A 24,155-nucleotide genomic window follows, 5' to 3' on the forward strand; every position below is an offset into this window, starting at 1 on the left:
CTTCTCCAAGAAACTGGACTTTAAAGGGAAGAAGAAAGTGTAGAACATATCAGAGAGCAATACAGGGCCGTGAGAGATGGTTGGTCCAGGGTTCGTTTTGTTTTACAGTGGGCGTTTCTGGCCTTGCTGAGTTGCTAGGCCTTTGCTCTTTTTGGTCTTTGTTCCAAAAGCTTTTTAGAAAGTTCTTCTCGCTTGAAAATCTGAACACATTTAATCATGTTGGGTTATTTCTGGTGTTTTATTTTTTAATTAAAAAATTATCTGGAATTTATTTTAATGTCATAAATGAGGACAGTCTACCAGGCCTTCCAATGATTTAGCTAATTACTGCAGAACTTGAATCCACTGATTTGAAGTGTCAGTTTTATAATATTACTAAAATCTCATAAATATCCACGTCTATTCTTGAAATGTAATGTATTTCATTCATACTCTCAGTGCACTATTTCTATACTGTTTCCATGAACATAGATTAATACCTCCTAGAGTTGGTCCTGTTTTATCCTTTTCCAGAATATCCCTAATACTACAAATTCAAACATCCCTCCTCATTACTTTATTTGTATATATAGGTATATTTCTGGAATACATTTAGGATCACTTTTCAGATTTTTTTCTTAAATCCATTTGGGAATATTAACTAAATTTGCATTCAGATACTAAATTTATTTTGGAGAAAAAATGTTCTATGTCCCCCAAATTTGAGTCTGCCCACTGAAGATGGTGGTGCATTCTACTGTTCATTCAATCATCTTTTTTTTTCTTTTTTTAAATCATTTATCAGAATCTTCTTAATATTTTTCATTAATTTATTTCTGAATAGTCTGTGCCTGCTTTGTCATTATAAAATGATATCTTTTCTGGGTTTTGATCTGGGTTGATTGCTAATAAACTCTTAATTTCTGGCTTCTCTTGAATAAGAAGGAGATCTGACACTGTGAGGCCCTATTTCCAATATGGTGATGGTGAGCATTGCGTTTCCTTAGGATGTCCACTTGCCAATTTGCCAGTGGCTGCACCCACTCCAAGCATTTCTGCTACTTACCTGCCCCCGTAGGCAGATGAGCTCATGTAGGGTTAGGTGGGTTATGGACACAGATACTGACATCAATGCTGCCACGCTGCTGACCCTGTGGTGTCACTAACTCTGGTTCTTTCTCTCTGACCTCCCTGAATATGACAGCTCCTTTTGGGCTGTGGACCTACTGCATCTTTCCAGCACTGTCGGCTTTTCTGCAACACACGCCTGCCTCTCAGGTCAGAAGCAAATGTCAGCTCCTCCTACCCATCCACCCCATTCACGGTCTTGCCGTTCCTGGCCAGAGTGGTCCCTACCCCTTGACTGAGCAGTAACACTAAAGGGACTATAAATTTGCCTCTCATCCACTGTCTTAGTTACATACCTGTGCTAGTTTACTTTAAAGGTCTGCCAGTTAGGAGGGGAGGGTCTAAAAGTCTTTTAGATCTCTGACCTTATCATTTCTAACCTCTCCCCCACCCTATGGAACAGCTTACCACAGATCTCTGCTGCCCCATCTGTAGCATTGCTCTGTAAATTACACACAGAGAGAAAAGAACTTCTAAGCCACCACCATAACTTTGACTTCCTGTGACCTCACAGACCATAGAAATATCAAGATAAAAATTCCTGAAGAAGAATATTTTGCTTAGGAAGACACTTTAATTGCATACCTTTCTGTGACTTGTAATAACTTCATAGACTCTCTGAATGTGCTGCACTCACTTTCCCAGACTCAAGGGAGCTTGCTCACTTGCCTATATTCAGTGTATTTCCTCCAACATTCTCTATGCATAGCTTTCCCAAAGGTACATTTCTTATTTCTATTTAAATTGTTAGATACATCCACAATATTCTTTTTTTAATCCTCAAATACAAATCATCTTCCAAGATTGTATTATTTCAACACAAAGAGTGAATAATTTGCTTCAAGATTCCCAAGTTTATTATGAGCAAATAATTATGTTTGGTTGAAGATTTTTAAGTATGTTATTTCTACTAAGGGTATATATGTGAAAGAAACAGGTTGTAATGAGTCTTCTTTCCAGAGATTTTATATTTGCCTTTTGTTTGGATTCTTTCACTGTTGTACATTATTATTACCATGAACGTCTTTTCTCTTTGGGATTTAGTTCACCATTTTCCCCTCTCTCTTTACAGGAGTAAAAGAATTTATGTTGTCCTTCCATCCATCCACCACTCCATGTTTTGTGTCCATTCCTTCAACAGGTATTCAGTTTGGGTTCACCACAGTATATGTGGCCTCTTTCCAGTGGCCCCTCTGTTGGCTCTGGAGAACAATATATTGGAAATCAGAATGGGTACGTGGAACCTTGACTACCCAGTATAGACGCATTGTGCCAGAAAAAGCCCAGAACATCGCAGCATGGCAGCCCACCATGCAAGGAACAGCAATTCTGGCTTTGGTGGACCAATGTGAATAAAAAGGCTTCAGTGGGTGAAGACTTAGAAAAGTCCAAAAATGCATTGGCGTTGTTTCCTAAGGAATCTAGTGTTGGGTAATGTTTAATATGAGAGGGAGATGCTAACACTATCATCGTTATAAACAACATAGTTGTTGTAACTGTAATTGTTATTATTTTTAATATATTTTCTTTATAATTATTATTTGTGACTTACAAGACCCTTACAGAGGCAGTTGTTAAGGAGCGTGGCCGTTATACTGTTGCTGAAGTGTTAATTCAGTAGAAGCATGGTAATAGCATTAATAAGTACTCACTCTTTTGATCCTCACATTGACTATAAAGGTCACCCGGCAGTGCATGTATAATGGAGATAGAAATCTATCCGTTTAAGTGTTTGTAGAACTTAAAATAAGAGCAGACATTCCACCGCATTTGACCATATATTCCAGACTATCAGTTTAAAATAGGAACTACCTGATGAGGCCATAGAAACCCTTTGTGCATCCCCAATCATTCACTACCTTCCTGGTCCCCTGGGGCAGCGGTTCTTCCAGAAGGTGGCCCCATCTCTCCTCCCCACCCCACTCTTGGCCTTTGATACCAACTGTTGGTCATTAGCTAAGCATCCTCATGTCCTGCATGTGTCTGAGCTGTGAGGGAACAGAACTCAGCTGTTTACAAACTGTATTGACTATGACCAGTATGAACAGCCTCTCTCCTTCCCTGCCCACAACCCAACAGTGCAACACGGGGCTCACAAACACAGCGATTCCCATGCCAGCCCATCAGGGAACCTTCTTCCCTAGAAATATTCTTACAACCAGAGATGTTTCCTCCCTTATTTCACTGCCAGTTTCACTCCCAGGTTACAGTCCCCATCAAAAGGCTATCCCAGTTTGAATTTCTTAATCAAGTCGCATTGACCCTGAGTACCTGGCTTTTTCCTATGAGCACTCATAGAAATAGAACAGGGCCAGGCAGTGGCTGTGGGCCAGGTTCCTGGGTGAGGGGACTTGCTGGGAGCTTCAGGTTCTGTAGCCTGGCCCGAGCTTAGCTCCCAACACGGCGTCTTCCCATCTGCATTATTTCGGGCCAGGCTTCAACAGTTCAGAGTTTCATTTTATCATCTGCAAACAGAATAATCCCCTGCTGCATATTTTAAGACTGTTATGTACCACAAAGGGTGCTTAGGGAATTCAGTGAGTCAATGCATGGAAGTCACATAACCTGGTCCTCAGGAAATGTTAGTTATCTTCATTATGCACCATCGATAAAATTGGCTCACAGACTCGGCCAGGTATCAAAGCTACAGGCACAGGAATTTGACAATGTTTTACTGTCTGGATCATAGTCACAATTTTACACAGTAAAACAAGCTACCTGGGACCACCAGCTGTCAGCCCACCTGACTCCCCACCCCAGGATCCCTCAATTTATCTGATTTGCTTGCTACCCCTACTTTTTGGAGAAAGTTGGCAAATCACACACAGTCACTGACTGCTAGGTTATTTCCATTCCCATTCACTCAAATTGCCCCATTTTCAGTATCCACTGTGCTGCAAAACATAGACTAATGTTCAGAAATATGACAGCAAGGCCTTTCCCGTTCCACAGTCAGAGAACTAAGAATCTGTCATGTTTAATATGCCATGTGACACTAAGCAAAGCAGGAAAACAGGCTTCTGTGCTTTAAGAAAGTTTTTAACAATGACGTTTGAAACTAAAAGTGTTTTTGTTTGGCCTTCAGCTAACCAGAAAATTCAATTGACTCCTATTACCCATTACTCAGGTGTCCTGGTTTGATTGCATTAGGCACTTTTTCCTCATCTCCCCAGCATGGCTTTGCTCCATCAGCACAGATGGAGTGTCTCCAAGGCTGCTCCGTGTGCATAGGCGTGTGTATGCACACATGTGCACCCACTGATTGGTGCCACTGTTTCATATCCAGGAGTTGTTCTGTCTTATAACTCAAGCACTGCTTTATTATATCCTAGAAAACTGCTTTTAGATCATTGATTGAACTATAGACCATCCTTTTGCCCACATTAGAAAGTGACATCTTCCAAGACACAGGTCCTGTGTGCTTGTATTTATGTATAAGTAAGAATTAAATATGTATGTCATCCCCTCACATATTTAATTTGTGCCTTTCCAATTGAATGTGCACAGTAAAGGCTAACTTCCCATAACAGGAGAACTTTTAGGAAGTAAGAAGAATGAATTAGCCACCAGGGAGAAGACAGGATATCAAGCAGGAGTTTGGTATAAAGTCATTTATTCTAAAGCTGCTCTGGCTCAATAAATAAGTGGAATTGACATTGTTGTATCATGGCAGAGCATCTGCTATTGAAGACTGATTTTAATTTACTTTGATATAAGTGGAAAATTGTGTCAGAACAGCATGGGAAATGAAGAACACTGCATCTATCTGTACTCCTGAAGTGTGTTTCAGAGCTGCTCAATTTTGAGGAAAATTATCTTGTCTGGAGACAATAGAATTATTTTCATTGTTGGAATTTTTGTAGCTCCCAGAAGCACATCTGCAGGTGATTCTGTAAAAGTCTAGAGTTGACTTAAATAGCAGTAAATTTTAGCCTAATGAAATCAGGAGATGTGAAATATTTTTGCCTACCACCACCACCGCCACCACCACCACAAGGCAAGCACTTGTACACCCAGAGAGATTTCACATCAGAGGGAATGACAAAGCTGGTTCTGTTACTGAGGCCAAACTTGTTCTGCTCACTGCACAATAGTGATAAATAAATAAATCAGGAGACAAGGTTTTGGGGCAAGGAATAGTAACTTTATTCAGAAAGCTGGCAGACCAAGAAGATGGGGGACTAATGTCCTGGAGAATCATCTTTCCCAAGTCAGAATTAAGGCTCCTTTTGAACTAAAAAGGGGAGGGGGTGTGGTTGGTTGTGCAAACTTCTTGCTGCCGGGATTCTTTGTTCTTGCAGCCATCCATGTGGCTCAGGCTATTGTGTCCCTGTAAGCCTCCAACAAAACAAAGGTTATTCTCTATTTTGCAACTTGCCATCTCTGCATAAGTGCAGAAGTGCTAACATCCTTAAAGGTCAGAGCCCCGAGAATAGGCTTTCCTGTAGGTTTTAGGCTAAAGGCAACGTTGTTTTACAAAAGGTGCAAAGCCAGCAAGATTAAACCTGGAAAACAGGGCACAGTGCTTCAAACTGAAGGAACAGATCCAATATGGCGTCAGATTTGTTCTCAATTACAGTTTTAGTTAGGGGAAATTTTGCAGCAGAAAATCCCCTTAGTTGTTTTTCTTGCTTTGCCTGAAATCTTGTTTGCTGGCTTGTGGTCTCATGGTGTCAAAACCGTATGTTCAGATGAATACTATTAAAATCATATGGTGCACAAAACATACCTATTCTGCTTCAAAAAAATGACTGAAACATTTAGCTTTGTTTATTCCCATAGAATTTGGATTGAATCTATTCTCGACTTTCTTCTTCTTCAAACCAGTTTTTTACTGGAGGATTTAAAGCCCAAATTAAAGAATTTTGGAGAAGACTCATGTAATTTATAAGACGTTTACATCCGAATTTAAGACTGACTCATATTTGTACTTTTAATCAAGGAACACAATAAACTTTGTTAGTCAATCATTTATGACGTTTTAAACTTTGTCCATGTAATCTTTTGGAAGTTGAGAGGCTTAGACAATTGATATAACAAAACAGGTATCATTGCTTAACTGTGTGAATGAAAGAATCCCAGTATAGTTTCCTGAAAGTATATTTTATTAAAAATAATAATGAATTCTTGCTCTCTAATAAAGCAACAGACAGAAGCACATACTGAGTGTTTAAAATAAATAATACTGCGGGAAAAATTATCTAAGCAACTCAAGATAGTATAGAGAAAAAAGGATGAACTTGAAGGAAAATACATATTGTGCAATTAATATCTTATTTTTAAGAAGCAAATGATAAAAAAAAACCAATTTTTAAATGATTTATCGAAAAAGGATTTATATAAAGCCAACTTATTTTCATAAGTATTACATAAAACAGGGCTATCTAAATCTATATTATTAAAGAATAAAATATATGAAATATATCTCCAAGGTTAATTGATTTTCATAATATTATAATTTTTGAAAATATAACTTACATATACATATTCAAGAAGCTCTTCAGATAAACACAGTAACCTAGTATACAGTTATACCTATTCCACATAAAAAATGAAAAGGCAAGGATAATGCCCTTGCTTACGAACTGCCATTGGACTTCTGGATATTCCTTTAGGTTAAAGACCAAAAGCAAAGTAACTAATCTACTTTGAAGCGGTCGCTCAAGATTTTAAGATATTCACTATCTATATCCAGTTACAGGAAAGACTTAAGTTTTCTGAAGTTTAAAAAAAAGAAATCAACTGCTGAAAACGAAATTCTGTAATGTCTCATGGCCATAACTATAAAGGCTCTAAATTAATGCTCCCTTAACTGTTTTTTTACAAGCACAGGTCATGATCATCACTTTCAAATTCCATTTATGCTAGATGAACGAACGTCTCCCAACATGCTCAATTCTGAGAGTTAAGTGTGTGTGAAAGCCGTCAGTCACCTACCTTATTGAGAAAACACAGTTTCATTTAAGTGGGAAACAACACTACATACATACATATGGGGAGGAACAAGTTCCAACTGGGAATTAAAGTGAAAACTGCAGGAACTTAAAATCGGCAGAGGAAACATCCTGAGAATCCAGAGTAAGTGTTTTAACTGCAAACCATTTCCCTTAAGCTAGATGAACGAATGTCTTTCCACATGATCAATTCTGAGATATAAGTGTGAGTGAAAAAGTCAATCACGTAGCTTGTTGGGAACACAGCTTCTTTTCAGTGGGAAACTACACTACATACATATATATGGGGAGGTTCTAGCTCCAAATCTGTTTTACAGTAAAAACTGCATGAACTTTCAACAGGCACTAGGAAACATACTGAAACCAGAGTAAGTGATTCTACTGAAACTCACTACATTTGAGCTAGATGAACGAATATCTCTCCACATGCTATGGTCTGAGATATAAGTGTGAGTGAAAGAAGACATTCACTTAGCTCGTTAGGAAAACAAATTTTTTTTCAGTTGGATTCTACACTACATAAATATATATTTATTGTTACTTCCTCGAACTCGGGTTTACAGTGAAAACTGCATGAATTAAAACCTGGCATTTCGAAACAGAATGAGAAACCAGAGTAAGTGATCCTACAGCATCCAATTCCGTTTGTGCTACATGAAAGAACATCTCTCCAAATGCTCAGTTCTCAGGTATACGTGTGTGTGTGGCTGTCAATCATCTAGCTTGTAGGGAACATAAAGTTTCTCTAATTTGGAAGCAACACGACATACATATATATGGGTAGGTACAAGCTCCAACTCGGTTTTACACTGAAAATTGCATGAACTTCAAAACGGTACTAGGAAAAATACTGAGAAACCAGAGTAAGTGTTTTTACAGCAACCCATTTCCTTTGTGCTAGATGAACGAACGTCTCGCCACATGATCAGTTCTCAGAGATAAATGTGTGTGAAAAACGACATTCACATAGTTGGATGGAAAAAAAGTTATTTTCAGTTGGAAAAAACAGAAAATATATATATGTGGGGAGGTACAAGCTCCGACAGGTTTTTAAGGTGAAAACTGAATTAATTCCAAACCAGCACTAGGAAACATACTGAGAAACCACAGTAAGTGTTTCTACGGCAACTCCTTCCGTTTCTGCTAAATTATAGAACGTCTCTCCACAGGCTCAGTTCCGAAAGATAAATTTGTGTGAAAGCCTAACTTCACCTAGACTATAGGGAACATACAGCTCCTTTTATGTTGGAAATTACACTCCATACATATATATGGGGAGTTTCTAGCTCCAACACGGTATTACAGTGAAAAATTTAAAGTTCAAACCGGAAATAGGAAAAAGACTGACTAACCAGAGTAAGTGTCTCACCTTCAAGCCGTTCCCTCTGTGCTAGATGAATGAACGTCTCTAAACAAGCTCAGTTCTGAGAGATAAGTGTGTGTGAAAGCCGAACTTCACATAGATTGTTGGGAACACAAAGTTTCCTTTCACTTAGAAACAAAACAGCATGGATATATATAGGGAGGTACTAGCTCCAAATAGGTTTTACAGTGAAAAATACAGGAATATCAAATCGGCACTAGGAAAGAGACAGAAAAAACAGAGTAATTGTTTCACCTGCAACCCGTTCCCATTGTGCTAGATGAAAGAAAGTCTCTCAACATACTCAGTTCTGAGAGAAAATTGTGTGGGGAAGCCGACTATCACCTAGCTTGTTGAGAACACAAAGTTTCTTTTTAGTTGGAAACTACAATGCATAAATATATACGGGGAGGTACAAACTTCAACTCGGTTTTTCATTGAAAACGGCAGGAATTTCTTACCAGCACTAGGAAACAGACGGAGAAAAGAGAGTAATTGTTTATCTTTCAAACAGTTCCCTTTCTACTACATGAGCGAACGTCTCTCCACATGCTCAGTTCTGAGAGATAAGTGTGTGTGAAAGCCGTCCTTCAACTATCTTGTTGGGAACATAAAGTTTATTTCAGGAAGAAACAACATAATATACATATATGTGTTGTGGTATTAGCTCCAACACGGGTTTACAGTGAAAATTGCAGGAACATCAAACCGGCAGTAGGAAACAGACTGAGAAACCAGTATAAGAGTTTCCCCTGCAACCCGTTCCTTTTGTGCTGGATGAACGAACGTCTCTCCACATGCTCAGTTCTGAGAGATAATTGTGTGTGAAAGCCGTACTTCACCTAGCTTGTTGGGAACATAAAGTTTCTTTTCACTTAGAAATTACACTATATACATATATCTGGGGTGTTACTATCTCCCGCTTGGTTTTACAGTGAAATCGGCAGGAATTTGAAACAGGATCTAGGAAGCAGAGTGAGAAAAAAGAGTAAGTGTTTCTCCTGAAAAATTTACTTTTGTGCTAGATGAACAAACGTCTCTCAACATGCTCAGATCTGAGATATATGTGTGTGTGAAAGCCGTCCTTCACCTAGCGTGCTGGGTACACAAAGTTTCTTTTAAGTTGGAAACTGCAATATATACATATATATGGGGAGGTACAAGCGCCAATACGGTTTTTCAGTGAAAACAGCAGGGACTTCAAACAGAACCTAGGAAACAGACTGAGAAAACAGAAAAATATTTTCCCTGCAACCCGTTCCCTTTAGAATAGGTGAACGAACGACTCTCAACATGCTGAATACTGAGGTATACTTTTGTGTGGAAACCGTCCTTCAACAAGCTTGTTGGGAACACAAGATTCTTTTCAGTTGGAAACTACACTACATACATATATATGGGGAGTCACTAGCTCCAACTCGTCTTTACAGTGAAAACGGCAGGAATATGAAACCGGTACTAGGAAAAAGCATGAGAAACCAGAGTAAGTGTTCTCCTGCAAACCGTTCCTTTTGTGCTAAATAAACGAACGTCTTTCCACACGCTCACTTCTGAGAGTTAAGTGTGTGTGAAAGCCGTCCTTCACCTAGCTTGTTGGGAACACAAAGTTTCTTTTAATTTGGTATATACACTTCATACATATATATGGCTAGGTACTAAATCCAACTCAGTTTTACAGTGAAAAGGGCAGGAATTTAAAACCGGCACTAGGAAACAGAATGAGAAACCAGACTATGTGTTTCTCCTGCAAACTGTTCCCTTCGTGCTAGATGAACGAACGTCTCTCCACATGGTCTTTTCGGAGAGAGAAGTGCGTGTGAAAGCAGCCCTTCACATATCTTGTTGGCAACACAAATTTTCTTTTCATTTGGGAACTACAATACTTACACATATATGGGGAGGTACAAGTTCCAGCTCGGTTTTACACTGAAAACTGTAGGAACTTCAAACCGACAGAAAGAAAAACACTTTGAAAGCAAAATGTTTCTCCTTTATCACGTTCCCTTCGTGCTAGAGGAACGAATATCTCTCAAAATGCCCAGTCTGAGAAATACGTATGTGTGAAATGCGTACTTTACCTTAATTGTTGGGAAGACAAAGATTCTTTACAGTTAGAAATTTTACTACATACATATATATTTGGGGAGGTTCTAGGTCCAACTCTGTTTTCAGTGAAAATTGCAGGAACTTGAAACGGGAACTGGGAAACTGACTGAAAATCCAGTGTAATTGTTTCTACTATTACACTTTCCGTTAGAGCTTGATGAACGAAATTCCTCCACTTGCTCAGTTCTGAGAGCTACGTGTGTGGGAAAGCCACCTTTCACCTAGCTGTTTGGGAACACAAGGTTTATTTTTAGTTCAAATTACACTGCATAAATGTATAAAGGGAGGTACAAACTCCCACTCATTTTTTCATTGAAAACTACAGGAATTTCTAACCGGAACTAGGAAACAGACTGAGAAAACAAAGTAAATGTTTCTCCTACAACCAGTTCCCTTTGGACTACATGAAGGAACGTCTCTCCACATGCTCAGTTGAGAAAAAATTTTTTGTGAAAGACGTCCTTCAACTAGCTTGCTGGGAACATAAAATTTTTTATCAGTTAGAAAGTACACTATATGGATATATATATTGAGGTACTAGCTCCAATAAAGTTTTACAGTGAAAACTGCTGGAACATCAAACGGGCACTAGGAAACAAACTGAGAAAGCAGAAAAAAGTTTCCACTGCAAACCGTTTCCTTTGTGCTAGATGAACGAACGTCTGTCAACATGCTGTGTTCTGAGAGATGTTTCTTAGAAAGCCGTCTTTCATATATCTTGTTGAGAACACAAATTTTTTTCAGATGAAAAAACATTATCTACATATATATGGGGAGGTAGAAGTTCCAACACGTTTTAAGTTTGAAAACTTCATAAACTTCACACAGGCACAAGGAAACAGACTAAGAAACAAGAGAAAGTATTTTCCCTGCAACCCGTTCCCTTTGTGCTGGATGAACGAAAGTCTATCCACATGCTCAGTTCTGAGAGATAATTTTTTGTGGAAGCCGCCTTCACCAAGCTTGTTGGGAACGCAAAGATTCATTTCCTTTGGAAACTACACTACATACATGTATATGTAGATGTACTTGTTCCAAGTATTCATTACTGTGACAACTGCAGGAGCTTCAAATCGGCACTAGCAAACAGACTGAGAAAACAGAGTAAGTGTTTCTCCTGCAACACGTTCTCTTTGTGCAAGTTGAACGAACTTCTCTCCACTTACTCAGTTCTGAGGGCTATCTGTGTGTGAATCCGTCCTTCAGCAAACTTTTTGTGAAAGCAAAGTTTGTTTTCATTTGGAAACTACACTTCATACATATATATGGGGTGGTACTAGCTCCAACTCTGTTATAGAGGGAAAACTGCATGAACTTTAAACAAGCCCTAGGAAACAGGGTGATAGAACAGAGTAAATGTTTCCCCTGAAAACCGTTCCCTTTTTGCTAGATGAAAGAACGTCTATCCACATGCTCATTTCGGAGTATTAAGTGTGTGTGAATGCCGTCCTGCAGCTAGCTTGATGGGAACACAAAGTTTCTTTTCAGTTGGAATCTACACTACAAACATATATATGAGGAGGTACTAGCTCCAACTCGATTTTACAGTGAAAACTGCAGGCACTTCAAACAGACACAAGGAAACAGACTGAGAAATCACAGTAATTGTTTCCCAGCAACCCGTTCCCTTTGTTCTAGATGAACGAAAGTAGATCCACATGCTCATTTCTGAGAGATAATTGTGTGTGGAATCAATCCTTCAACAAACTTTCGGGAACACAAATTTCTTTCCCTTTGGAAACTCCCAAACATAAATATATACAGGGAGGCACAAGTTCCAACGCAGTTTGACAGGGAAAAGGGCAGGATATTGAAACCTGCACTAGGAAACAGACTGAGAAACGAGAGTAATTGTTTATCCTGCAAAAACTTCCCCTTGTGCTAGATGAACGAATGTCTCTCCACATGCTCTGTTATGAGAGAATAGTGTGTGTGAAAGCCGTCCTTCAGATTGCATGTTGGGAAAGCAAATATCTTTTCAGTTGGAATCTACTCTTCATACATATATATTGGTGGGTTCAAGCTCCAACTCGGTTTTACAGGGAAAACTGCAGCCATTTCAATCAGGCACTAGGAAACACTATGAGAAAACAGAGTAAGTGATTTCCCTGCAACCCGTTCCCTTTGTGCTAAATGAACGAACGTCTCTCCACGTGCTTTTTTCGGAGAGATAAGTATGTGTAAAAACCTTCCTTCACCTAGCTTGTTAGGAACATAAAGTTTCTTTACATTTGTATACTGCACTTCTTACATATATTTGGGGAGATAATAGCTCCATTACGGTTTTAAAGTGAAAACTGCAGGAACTTCAAACCGGCAGTAGGGAACAGACTGAGAACAGAGATTAAGTGTTTTCCCTGCGGCCATTCCATTTGTGCTAGTTGAACGACCGTCTCTCCACAAGCTCAGTTCTGAGAGATAATTGTGTGTGAAAACCGAACTTCACAAGGTTTGTTGGGACCACAAATAATCTGTTCAGTTTGAAACTACAGTACATACGTATATATAGGGAGGTACTATCTTCAACTCGGTTTTAGATTGAAAACTGCAGGCACTTCAAGCAGACACAAGGAAACAGATTGCGAAAACTGAGTAAGTGATTTTCTTGTAAACGTTCCCTGTGTGCTAAATGAACGAACGTCTCTCCACATGCTCAGATCTGAGAGATAAGTGTGAGTGAAAGCCGTTCTTCACCTAGCTTGTCGGTAACACAAAGGTTCTTTTCAGTTGGAAACTACACTACATACCTCTATAAGGGTATTTAATAGCTCATACTCGGATTTACAGTGAAATCTGCAGGAACTTCAATCCGGCACTAGGAACAGTCTGAGAAACCAGAGTAGGTGTTACTCCTGCAATGAAAAACTTCTCTCCACATGCTCACTTCTCAGATAATGGTGTATGAAAGCAGTCCTTCCCCTAGCTTGTTGGAAACACAAAGATTGTTTTCAGTTGCAAACTATACTCGATACATATATATGGGGAGGTACTAGCCCGAACTAGATTTTACATTGAAAACCGCATGAACTTCAAACAGGCACTAGGAGACAGACTGAGAAACCAGAATATTTCTTTTACTAGAAACCACTCCCTTTAAGCTAAATGAACGAACGTCTGTCTATATGTTTAATCCTGAGTGTTAAGTGTGTGGGAATTCTTCTATCTTCTATCTTGTTTGGAACACATTTTCTTTTCAGTGGGTAACTACACTGCATACATATATATGTGGAATTACTAGCTCCAACTCGACTTTACAGAGTAAACTTCATGAATTTCTAAAGGGCACTAGGCAAAGATTCTGAGAAACCAGTGAAATTTTTTCTACCCTAATCAGTTCCATTTTTGCTAGATGAAACATCGTCTCACCACATGCTCTATTCTGAGAGATAAATGATTTTGCAAGCCATCCTAAACCTTACTTGTTTGAAACACATTTTGTTTTCAGTGGGTAACTACACTACATGAATACATGTGTGGAGGTATAGCTCCAACTCCGTTTTACAGTGAAAACTGCATTAATTTCCAAGCGGCACTAGGAAACATAATGTGAGTCCAGGGTAAGTGTTTCTATTTCAACCCTTTACCTTTGTGTAGATGAACGAATGTCTCTCCACTTGCTCAATTCTGAAAGTTAAGTGTGTGGGAAACCTTCAATCACCTAGCTTGTTGGGATCACACAGTTTCGTTAGAGCCGGGAAATTCACTGCTTACATATATAATGGGAAGTACTATCTCCAATTCGGTGTTACAGTGAAAACTTCATGAACTTCAATCTGGCAAGAGGAAAACATACTGAAAACCCAGTAGAAGTCTTTCTAGTAGAAACCATTCCATTTAAGCTAGATGAACGAACTTCTCTCCACATGCTCATTTATGAGATTTAATTGTGAAGCCATCAATCTCCTTGCTTGTTGGGAACACACAGTTTCTTTTATGTGGGGACTACACTTCTTATATATGTATATGGATGTACTAGCTCAAACTCGGTTTTATCGTGAAAACATCATGAACATCAAACCGGCAGTAGAAAACATACTGAGAAACCCGAGTACGTGTTTCTACAAACCCATTCCCTTTATGCTAGATTATCGAACGTCTATTCACATTTTCACTTCTGACTTTTAAATGAGTATGAAAGCCGTCAATCACGTAGCTTGTTGGGAACACACAGTTTCTTTTGTGTGGAAAATTAAGCTAAATAAATATATTTTGGGAGGTACAAGCTCCAACTCGGTTTTTCAGTGAGAACTGCATGAATCTCCAACCGGCACTAGGAAAACATACTGAGAAACCAGAGCAAGTGTTTCGACTGCAACCCATTATTTCATGCTAGATGAATGAACGTCTCTCCACTTGCACAATTCTGAGAGTTAAGTTGTGTGAAAGTCTTCAATCAGCTAGCTTGTTGGGAACACAGTTTCTTATGAGTGGGTAAATTCACTACATTTGTGTAAATGTGAAGGTACTAGTTCCAACTGGGATTTACAATGAAAACTGTATGAAATTCAAACCAGCACTAGGAAGCTTACTGAGAATCCAGTGTAGGTGTTTCTACTGCAAACCATTCCCTTTATTATACACAAATGAATGTCTCTCCACATTCTCAATATTCAGAACTGAATGAGTGTTGAAGCCATCCTTCAACTACCTTGTTGGAAACCCAGAGTTTCAGTCCAATGGAAACTACCCTTCTTTCATATATATGAGGACTTTCTAGCACGGACTCGGTTTTACACTGCAAACCGCTTTTATTTGAAACCGGCTTTGAGAAACATGCTGACAACTCAGAAAATGTGTTTCTGTATATCACTTAACCTTCAATGCTGGATGAAAAAACGCCTCTCCACAGGCTTACTTCTGACATCTGAATTTGTTTTGGAGACGTCCTACACCTATCTTTTTGGAAAACCAGATTTTCTGGTATAGGGGAACTACGCAACTTACAAATCTAAGGGGAGGCACTTGCTCCAACGTGGTTTTCCACACTAAATCGCTTTTACATTGAAAACGGTGTTAGGAAACATGCTGAAATTTTAGAGAATGTGTGTCTATAATACCTCTGCATTTTATGCTGCATGAAGGAACTCCTCTTAACATGCTCAATTTTCATAACTGTATGAGTGTGGAAACCGTATTTCACCCAGCTTGTTGGAAACCCAGAGTTCCAGTCCAAGGTAAACTACGCTCCTTCCATATATATCGGGACGTACTAGTACGAACTCGATTTTACAGTGCAAACCGCCTTTACTTGAAACCGGCTATGAGAAACATGCATAGAAATCAGAGTATTTCTTTCTGTATGTCCCTTAACCTTCAATGCTGGATGAAGGAACGCCACTCCACAAGCTCACTTCGGATATCTGAATGTGTCTTGGAGCCATTCTTCAACTAACTTGTTGGAAACGCAGAGTTTGTGGTATAGAGGAATTAAGCTGCTTACATATCTAAGGGGAGGCAATTGCTCCAACTTGGTTTTCCACAGCAAACCGGTTTTACATTGAAAACGGAGGTAGGAAACCTGCTGAGATAACAGTGTGTGTGAAGAATACCTCTGCATTTTATGCTGCATGAAAGAACGTCTCTACACATGCTCAAATTTCAGAGCTGTATGAGTATGGAAGCCGTACTTCAACTAGCTTGTTGGAAACCCAGAGTTTCAGTCCAAGGTAAACTACGCTGCTTTAATATATATGGGGACGTACTGGCACCAACAAGGTTTTTCACAGTAAACCACTTTTATTTCAAACCGACTTTGAGGAACATGCTGAGAAATCAGAGTAATTATTTCTGTCACGTAACCTTCCATGCTGGATGAAAGAAAGCCTCCCCACAAGCTCACTTCTGACATCTGAGTTTGTGTTGGAGCCGTCCTTCAGCTAACTTGTTGGAAACCCAGAGTTTCTGGTATAGGGGAACTACGCTACTTACATATCTAAGGGGAGGCACTCGCTCCTAAGTGGTTTTCCACAGCAAACTGGATTTACATTGAAAAAGGCGTTAGGAAACATGTTTAGAAATCAGAGAATTTGTGTCTCGAATACCTCTGCCTTTTATGCTGTATGAAGGAACGGGTCTCAACATAATCAATTATCAGATCTGTATGAGTGTGAAAGCCGTTCTTCACCTAGCTTTTTGGAAACTCAGTGTTTCAGTCCAAGGTAAACTACGCTGCTTTCCAATATATGGGGATGTACTAGCACGAACTCGATTTTTTTCACTGCAAACCGCTTTTACTTGAAAACGGCTTTGAGAAACATGCTGAGAAATCAGAGTACTTGTTTCTGTATGTAACTTAACCTTCAAGGCTGGATGAAAGAAACCTCTCCACAAGCTCACTTTTGACATCTGAATTTCTCTTCGAGCCGTCCTTCACCTAACTTGTTGGAACCCCTGAGTTTCTTGTATAGAGGAACTATGCTACTTACATATGTAAGGGGGGGCTCTCGCTCCAACTTCGTTTTCCAGATCAAACCACTTTTACATTGAAACCGGCGTAAGAAACACGGTCAGAAATCAGAGAATGTGTGTCTAGAAGTCCCTCTGCCTTTTATGCTGAAGGAACGCCTCTCCACACGCTCAATTTTCAGGAATGTAGGAGTGTGGAAGCCGCATTTCACCTAGCTTGTTGGAAACCCAGACTTTCAGTCCAATGTAAACTTCGCTGCTTTCATATATATGGGGATGTACTAGCACGAACTCAGCTTTTCACTGCAAACCGCTTTTACTTGAAACCGGGTTTAAGAAACATACTGAGAAATCAGAGAACGTGTTTGTACATCTCACTCTGACTTTTATGTTTACTGTGAAATGCTGGTTTCAAAAAAATTACTTTGCTTTGGTAAACTGTTTTGAATCGTGTTCCTCTGCTTTGATATGTAAATTGGGTAGTTCCCGTATTCCAGAAACTCTGGTTTTCCAACATGTTAGGAGAAGGACGTCTCCAACACAAATTCAAATGTCAGAATTGATCTTGTGGAGAGGCATACTTTCATCCAGCATTGAAGGTTAAGTGACATACAGAAATACTTATTCTGAATTCTCAGCATGTTTCCTAATGCCAGTTTCTAAGGAAGAGTGGTTTGCTCTGGAAAACCGCTTTGGAGCGAGAGCCTCTGCTTAGATATGTAAGCAGCGTAGTTCCCCTAGACCAGAAACCCTTGTTCTCGAAGAAGTAATGTGAAGAATGGCCTCAACTCACATTTAGATGTCAGAAGTGAGCATGTTGGGAGGCTTTCCTTCTTCCACCATTGAAGGTTAAGTGACATACTGAAACACTCACTCTGATTTCTTAGCATGTTTCTGAAATCCGTTTCAAGTAAAAACGTTTTGCAGTGGAAATGCGAGTTGGTGCTAGGACGTCCCCAAATATAAGAAAGCAGCGTAGTTCCCCTAGTCCTGAAACTATGGTTCCCAAAAAGTTAGGTGAAAGACGGCTTCCGTACATATACAGATTTGAAAATAGAGCATGTGGAGTGGCGTTCTTTCACCGATCATAAAAGGCAGAGTGACATGTAGAAACACATTCTCTGATTTCTCAGCGTGTTTACTAACGCTGGTTTCAAAGTAAAAGTGGTTTGCTTAGGAAAACCGCGTTGGAGCGAGTGCCTCCGGTTAGATATATAAGTAGCGTAGTTCCCCTATACCAGAAACTCTGGGTTTCCAACAAGTTAGGTGAAGGACAGCTCCAACACACATTCAAATGTCAGAAGTTATCATGTGGAGAGGCGTTCTTTCATCCAGCATTGAAGGTTAAGTGACATACTGAAACACTTACACTGATTTCTCAGTATGTTTTTCAGAGCCGGTTGCAAGTAAACGCGGTTTGCAGTGTAAAACCTTTTTGGTACTAGTGCATCCCAATAGATATGTATGTAGCGTAGTTTCCCTTTCCCAAAAACTGTGGGTTCCCAATTAGCTAGTTGAAGGATGGCTTCCAAACTCATACATATCTAAAAATTGAGCATGTGGTGTGGAGTTCTTTCATACAGCATAAAAGATGGAGTGACATATAGAAACACTAACTCTGATTTCTCAGCATGATTCTGAAAGCCGGTTTCAAGTGAAAGCTCTTTGGAATGGAAAAGCCTCCTGGAGATTGTGCCTCCCCTTATATATGAAAGTACCGTAATTCCCCGAGGCCAGAAACTCTGGGTTCTCAAAAACCTTGGTGAAGTTTGGCTTCTACTCACATATGTTTCCAAAATGGAACAAGTGTAGAAGCATTCCTTTATCTTACCTAAACAGCAAGGCTTCATCTCAAGCACTTACCATGATTTCTCTGCATGTTTACTTGAGTAGATTTAAAGCTAAAAGCATTTTTCGCTCAGAAACCTAGTTAGAGCTTATTCCTGCTGTTATATATATCGGTCGGGCAGTGCCCCAACACCACAGTTCTGTGCTTCCAGCAGTGTTGGTGAAGGATGGCTTCCACACACTTTCGGTTTTCTCTCCTCCTCACTCTTCTGCTTAGACATCAATGCAGGTTGTGTATTGTGGAAGCCAAGGATTTTTTTTTTCATTTAGGATCATCCTCGGAGAAAACTGAGACCTGCTTCTGCTTCTTTTCCCTGCTAGATTTCCCCTTGGTGCATTTCAAATCCTCAACAGTGAGTTCCTTTAACCAAGTAATTATTTCAAAAAAATGAGCAGGTTTCCATAGGGCCATTACTTCTTTTATATTCTTGCTTTTTAATACCTCCCTTCCATCTCTTTATCTCCAGTTGTCTTATTTCTATGTCCTTTGGTTTGGGCTGATGGCTAATCAGCATTAGTGTAGAAATTGTTGCTTGATATTACTGATCTATATTCTTTCCATGGATATTTGATTTATCATTGGATTTTAGGGAAGATAGTTTCTTTAAAAAAATTCTGGTAATTAACTTGTGGGGGATACTGATTCTCTTGGCCTAGAATTATAATGCTTAATTTCTGAATAAGTGATACTTTCATAGAGCTCAAAATTCCAAAGGTTTGAGTGTCACCACTGTCCCGAAGCCTTTTATACTTTTCTTTGGGGGCACTCAGAACTGAGTGTGTGTGTGTGTGTGTGTGAGTGTGGCCTTCTGAACTTAGTTTAGCCTGAAATGAGCAAAGACAAGTACCACCCATTTTACACAGATGACTTTCACAAGTTGATACCTTTTAAAAATATATGAACTGTAATGTTGTAGAATTTTACAAGAGGCAGTGACCTTCAGGGCTGTCAGCAATGGAGGCAGAACAATTGGAGGGACAGCAGGTGCTCGTGCTCAGTGACTGAAGTCACACAACATCCACGGCCACCTCTGGTTAATCTTATAGAGTTGTTGCTGTCTGCAGGCATTCAGGGCTGTGCCCCCCTCCCCACCAAACATATATATTAGGAAAAGTGTTGAGACTCAGTATAAGAAACAATAAAGAATTAGTAAGGGGAATTGAGTTTATTGTTTTTAAAAAGAAAAAGTAGCATCCAGGTAGTTTAATTTCAGCTCCTAATAGACTGATGTGTTGACATTCACAAGGATGCATAAACACCTGCAAGATCTTGGGTCAGCACCGGAGACTCTGAAGCAGCAATCACCACACACAAAGTTCACTGCTGCCCTTGACAGCCTTATAGAATTACTTGATTAAGAAAAGGCCATAGATGTTAAATATCATCATTTTGAGAAACCAGTTCTTTTGAAATCTTATGTACAAATGTAACTGAATTGGATAAAGAAATGCTAAATGTGTAATAAAGTATCCAAAGAGGTAATGATTACTGAAAACACCACATATTGAAGAGGACCACAGCATAATGTGCATATATATTTTAAAGATCTGGAAGAATCAGCTCAGCAGTATATTCAAGACATCTATAGATGATGTCAAAAGGGGGTGTCTTTGGATAGCTTTTTGTGAATGTTAGAGTGAAGTCAGGGTCAGGTACACAAATTAGGTTTAAAAGCAAAAGGTGAAACAGATTTCTTTTCAAAAATCTATTGTGTCTGTTTAGAAATCATCAAATCCATGGGTCAAGGTAAGAAAAGAAAAAAAAAACTAGTGACCACGTGACTGTTTCAGGAGCTGTTAATAAAATGACAGTTGACAATTGTGTAAATTAGATATGTTCTTGGTGCCCAACTGACCCAAATATTTTTAGTCCATGTGCCAAAAATATATCAAGGAATAAATAGTGATCTATGTTTTGTCAGATCTTTTATCCCCCCTTCAATCCTGCATTGTGATTGGGAAACTAAGAACTTCTACTGCAGGGAGGGGGATTTTCAGAAATGGAATGTCCCCCAACTGAGAAAATAAAGAAAATGTACCCATACACTGTAGAGACACAGGGAGATCTGTTGAGCAAGATGACACTTGCTTTACTGTCAACTAGTAGGAGGTGCAGGTTTTGATGAATTGGGTACCATGTTGCTGCCTTTCTCAAGGTATTGCCCAAGGCTCTTGAGAAGCGATGAATTGGGGCCAAGGAATTAGCCTCCGATTGCCCTTTGCCATAGATGTTGTCTGTATTCTCCAATTTTAAGCTTTAGCTTAGACAAGTTGTAGCGTCTTGCCAAGTGAGCTACAGACAGGAAGTGAGTCTTGAAGCATACGGCTCTTTCTTCCTCACTGCAGCAGAGAACCACTGCATTGGAGCATCCTGAGATGTCATCGATGGTCATTTTTCATGTTAGGAATCAGTAAGGATGCTATGTCCACATGGATGAGGAGGGTAAGATTTCAGTCTCTAAAGTGGTAATGATGGGTTGACCTTTTCACTTAAAGAGTCTCACATCAACAAATGCGTGTCTGTTCTGGACCAAGAAGAAGCAAGTGTTTGAAAAAGAATAGCTTGAAAGGTCAGTGGGACATGTCAGGCATCTTCTTCATGTCTTCAAGTTCGGGTATCAAAAATGCTTTTCCTATCCTGAGTGATACTGACAATTTGCCGTGTTCTGTGCCTCATGAATACCAAAGGCTTTCCTAAATAATATATCTAGAAATGGTAACATTCTTGATATGTGTTAAACCGGGGGAGATGAAGTAATTAAAATTACTTCCAAATACTGATTTTTTTAAGGACATCAATTTTATAGAAACTTTTGAAGAATTAAAGTGACAGAAAATTTCAAAGCACTTTTCCTTCTGGTAAGAAAGGGTTCTGTATTCCTTTACTGATGAATGTAACATAGAATCAGTACTAATATTTTTTGTATTGTACTTAGTGTTTACAAAGTGATTCACAGATATTCTCCTATTTCATCTGTGCAATGACCTCTGGAAGGTAAGATTTCCTAGTTATGCTTTTTAATGTCTATTTTTAGCTCTGTCTAAAAGCAGATTAATTGAGCTCCATTTGCTCAATTTAGAAGGCTGGACTGATTAATTGTGTCAGAACATTCCAGGAGGCAGAGGAAAGGAAGATACATGGGTTCTACATGATGGAAACTGCTCCTGAAATGATTTGACCAGCAGCCTTATCCATTTTTCCCAAGGCTGGAAACAGAACACAACCCAAGACATGGAAAACAGGGAGCCCATTTGACCACAGCCTTGGCATGTATAGTCAAGGCTGTACTCCTGTGCCTTAGAGAGGAGGATGATTTGGTCTCTGTTCTACAAACTCTGTTTTGCTTCATCTCCACAGTGTCTTGTTTTATTGGCATATGCTGAAACTTGATTTACATTTCATAGCATTAAAACAAAAATCAAGAACTCTTTATCATTTATTAACTATTTGGTAAATAGTTTTTGGTGAATATTGAACTTTATTATTAGGTCTTACCATGGCAATGTACAACACCTAGTTCCCCAGATAACAGCAGTGGCTTAAACATGCTAAAATTGTATTTCCCTCTTACATAAAGAAGTCAAGCAATCGGTAGCCCAGGGCTGGTTTGCATGATGGCCACTGGGTCAGAGAACAAGATGCCTGTTATCTTCAGCCCATCAACATGATGGCCCAAATTGGCTGCCTGAGGGTCAACCATCAGGTCCACATTCCAGGAGCAGAAAGGAGGGAAGAAATGTGCTTCAGTTCCCTTTTGGGATGGTTCTGTAAAGTCCCTTGTAGCTTTCCTGCTTTTATTTTGCTTTAGACAGAGGGCTATGAGACAGCTTTCTATGAGGTAAGCTCAATTCAGGACCAGCCATCTCCCTGGAGGGGAGGGGAGGGAGTGGGCGGGAAGGAACCGATCATCCTGCACATGGTGTAAGACACCACGATGAGCCGCCGGGGGCATCTGCAGTCCGTCCATTGCTTCGGGCTGCACTGAGCAGTTGGTAACGCTTGAGATTTTCACATAGAGGTGCGTGTATGCTGGACCAATTTCTCGGTTCATTTAAACAAGTGGCGACCAGAGCACGTTGGAAAACACATTTGTTCTCACCTTCTAGCCAGTGACCCTCCCGCCAGGTTTCTGTCCTGCTGTTCATTTCCACGTTATTTTCCAAGACTTCCAGAGGAAATGTAAGCAGCCTGATGCTCAAATGCTTTTCTGTGTGATTCCCCCCTTGTTCTTTGCAGGAACAATAAATTGCCTAGAGAAGAGTGGACGAAATTCCAACCCTCCATTTCTCTAAAGCTCTGAGATTTGGTGTTAGGAAATAGAAGAAAATTCCAGAAACACCCTTAAGAAACATTATTCTTTCAAATGTGATTTGGAACAGCAAAGGACTATATATTTTATAGAACAATTTTTAAGACAACTGAATTGGCAGTAAGTTCACATAATGAAACTTCCAAAAATTCTTTATATTTCTCCTGGAAATTCCTTGGTTCTTGGTGTAAATTATTAGTAATTAATATCAGCTTTCTATTCTTTCTCTTCCTGTAGTTGTAGAGTTCACATGAAAATAGCAACTTGTGTCACTGAGAAAGCCTCCTGGTCAGCCTTCTTGTTAAACAGCAAGTGTGCTTTTCGGTGGCAGGTGTGCTAAATAGTAGTTTTCAGGCCCTTGAGGGATGCCCATCACACCAGCACTGTGGGAGCCTATTTCTCACCCACGACCATGTGAGACCCTCCTTCCTTCCGCTGCCTTGCCCAGGCCCCAGCATTCTGGTTCTTTCTCATGACCCATTTTCATAAAGTTCAGCCCTGCACCAGCCGATCAAGTCTTGGTTTCTCAAAGACCAGGATCTTACTTCTAGGCTTTCTGTTAAAGGACAGTGTATAAAATCAGGAAACTTTATATGTCTTTTGAGGCCTCAGGATCTCTGCAATTAAAACAAGAACTTGAGTTACAATACTATTCTTTTCCACTTCTGAATTTCTAAAACTCCACACAATAGCTTTTTTATTAAGTAGCTAAAAATTTCTCCAGAATTTATTATTCTAAAATTCACAAATATCTGTTAATTTATATTTAAAGATGCTATATTTAAGAAATGGAATAATTATTTACTTTTAAAAAATAATTTAAGTCAAGAAATATTTGATACTGAATGTTTACTATGAGTTTAAGTATGTAAGCTTAATTTTTGTGGTACTGTCAATAAGGCACACAACGTGAGAGTTCTGGGTTAAGTTTTATCTGGGGCAAAATGAGGACTAGAACCCAGGTGACAGCATCTCAGAGAGCTCGGAGGAACTGCTCTGACGATGAGGGGGAGCTCAGCATTATATGAGATTTCATTGTATGCGGACGTGCAGTCAAGTATA

This window comes from Camelus dromedarius, unplaced genomic scaffold (assembly GCF_036321535.1).
Source record: "Camelus dromedarius isolate mCamDro1 unplaced genomic scaffold, mCamDro1.pat HAP1_SCAFFOLD_200, whole genome shotgun sequence".
Lineage (NCBI taxonomy): Eukaryota > Metazoa > Chordata > Mammalia > Artiodactyla > Camelidae > Camelus > Camelus dromedarius.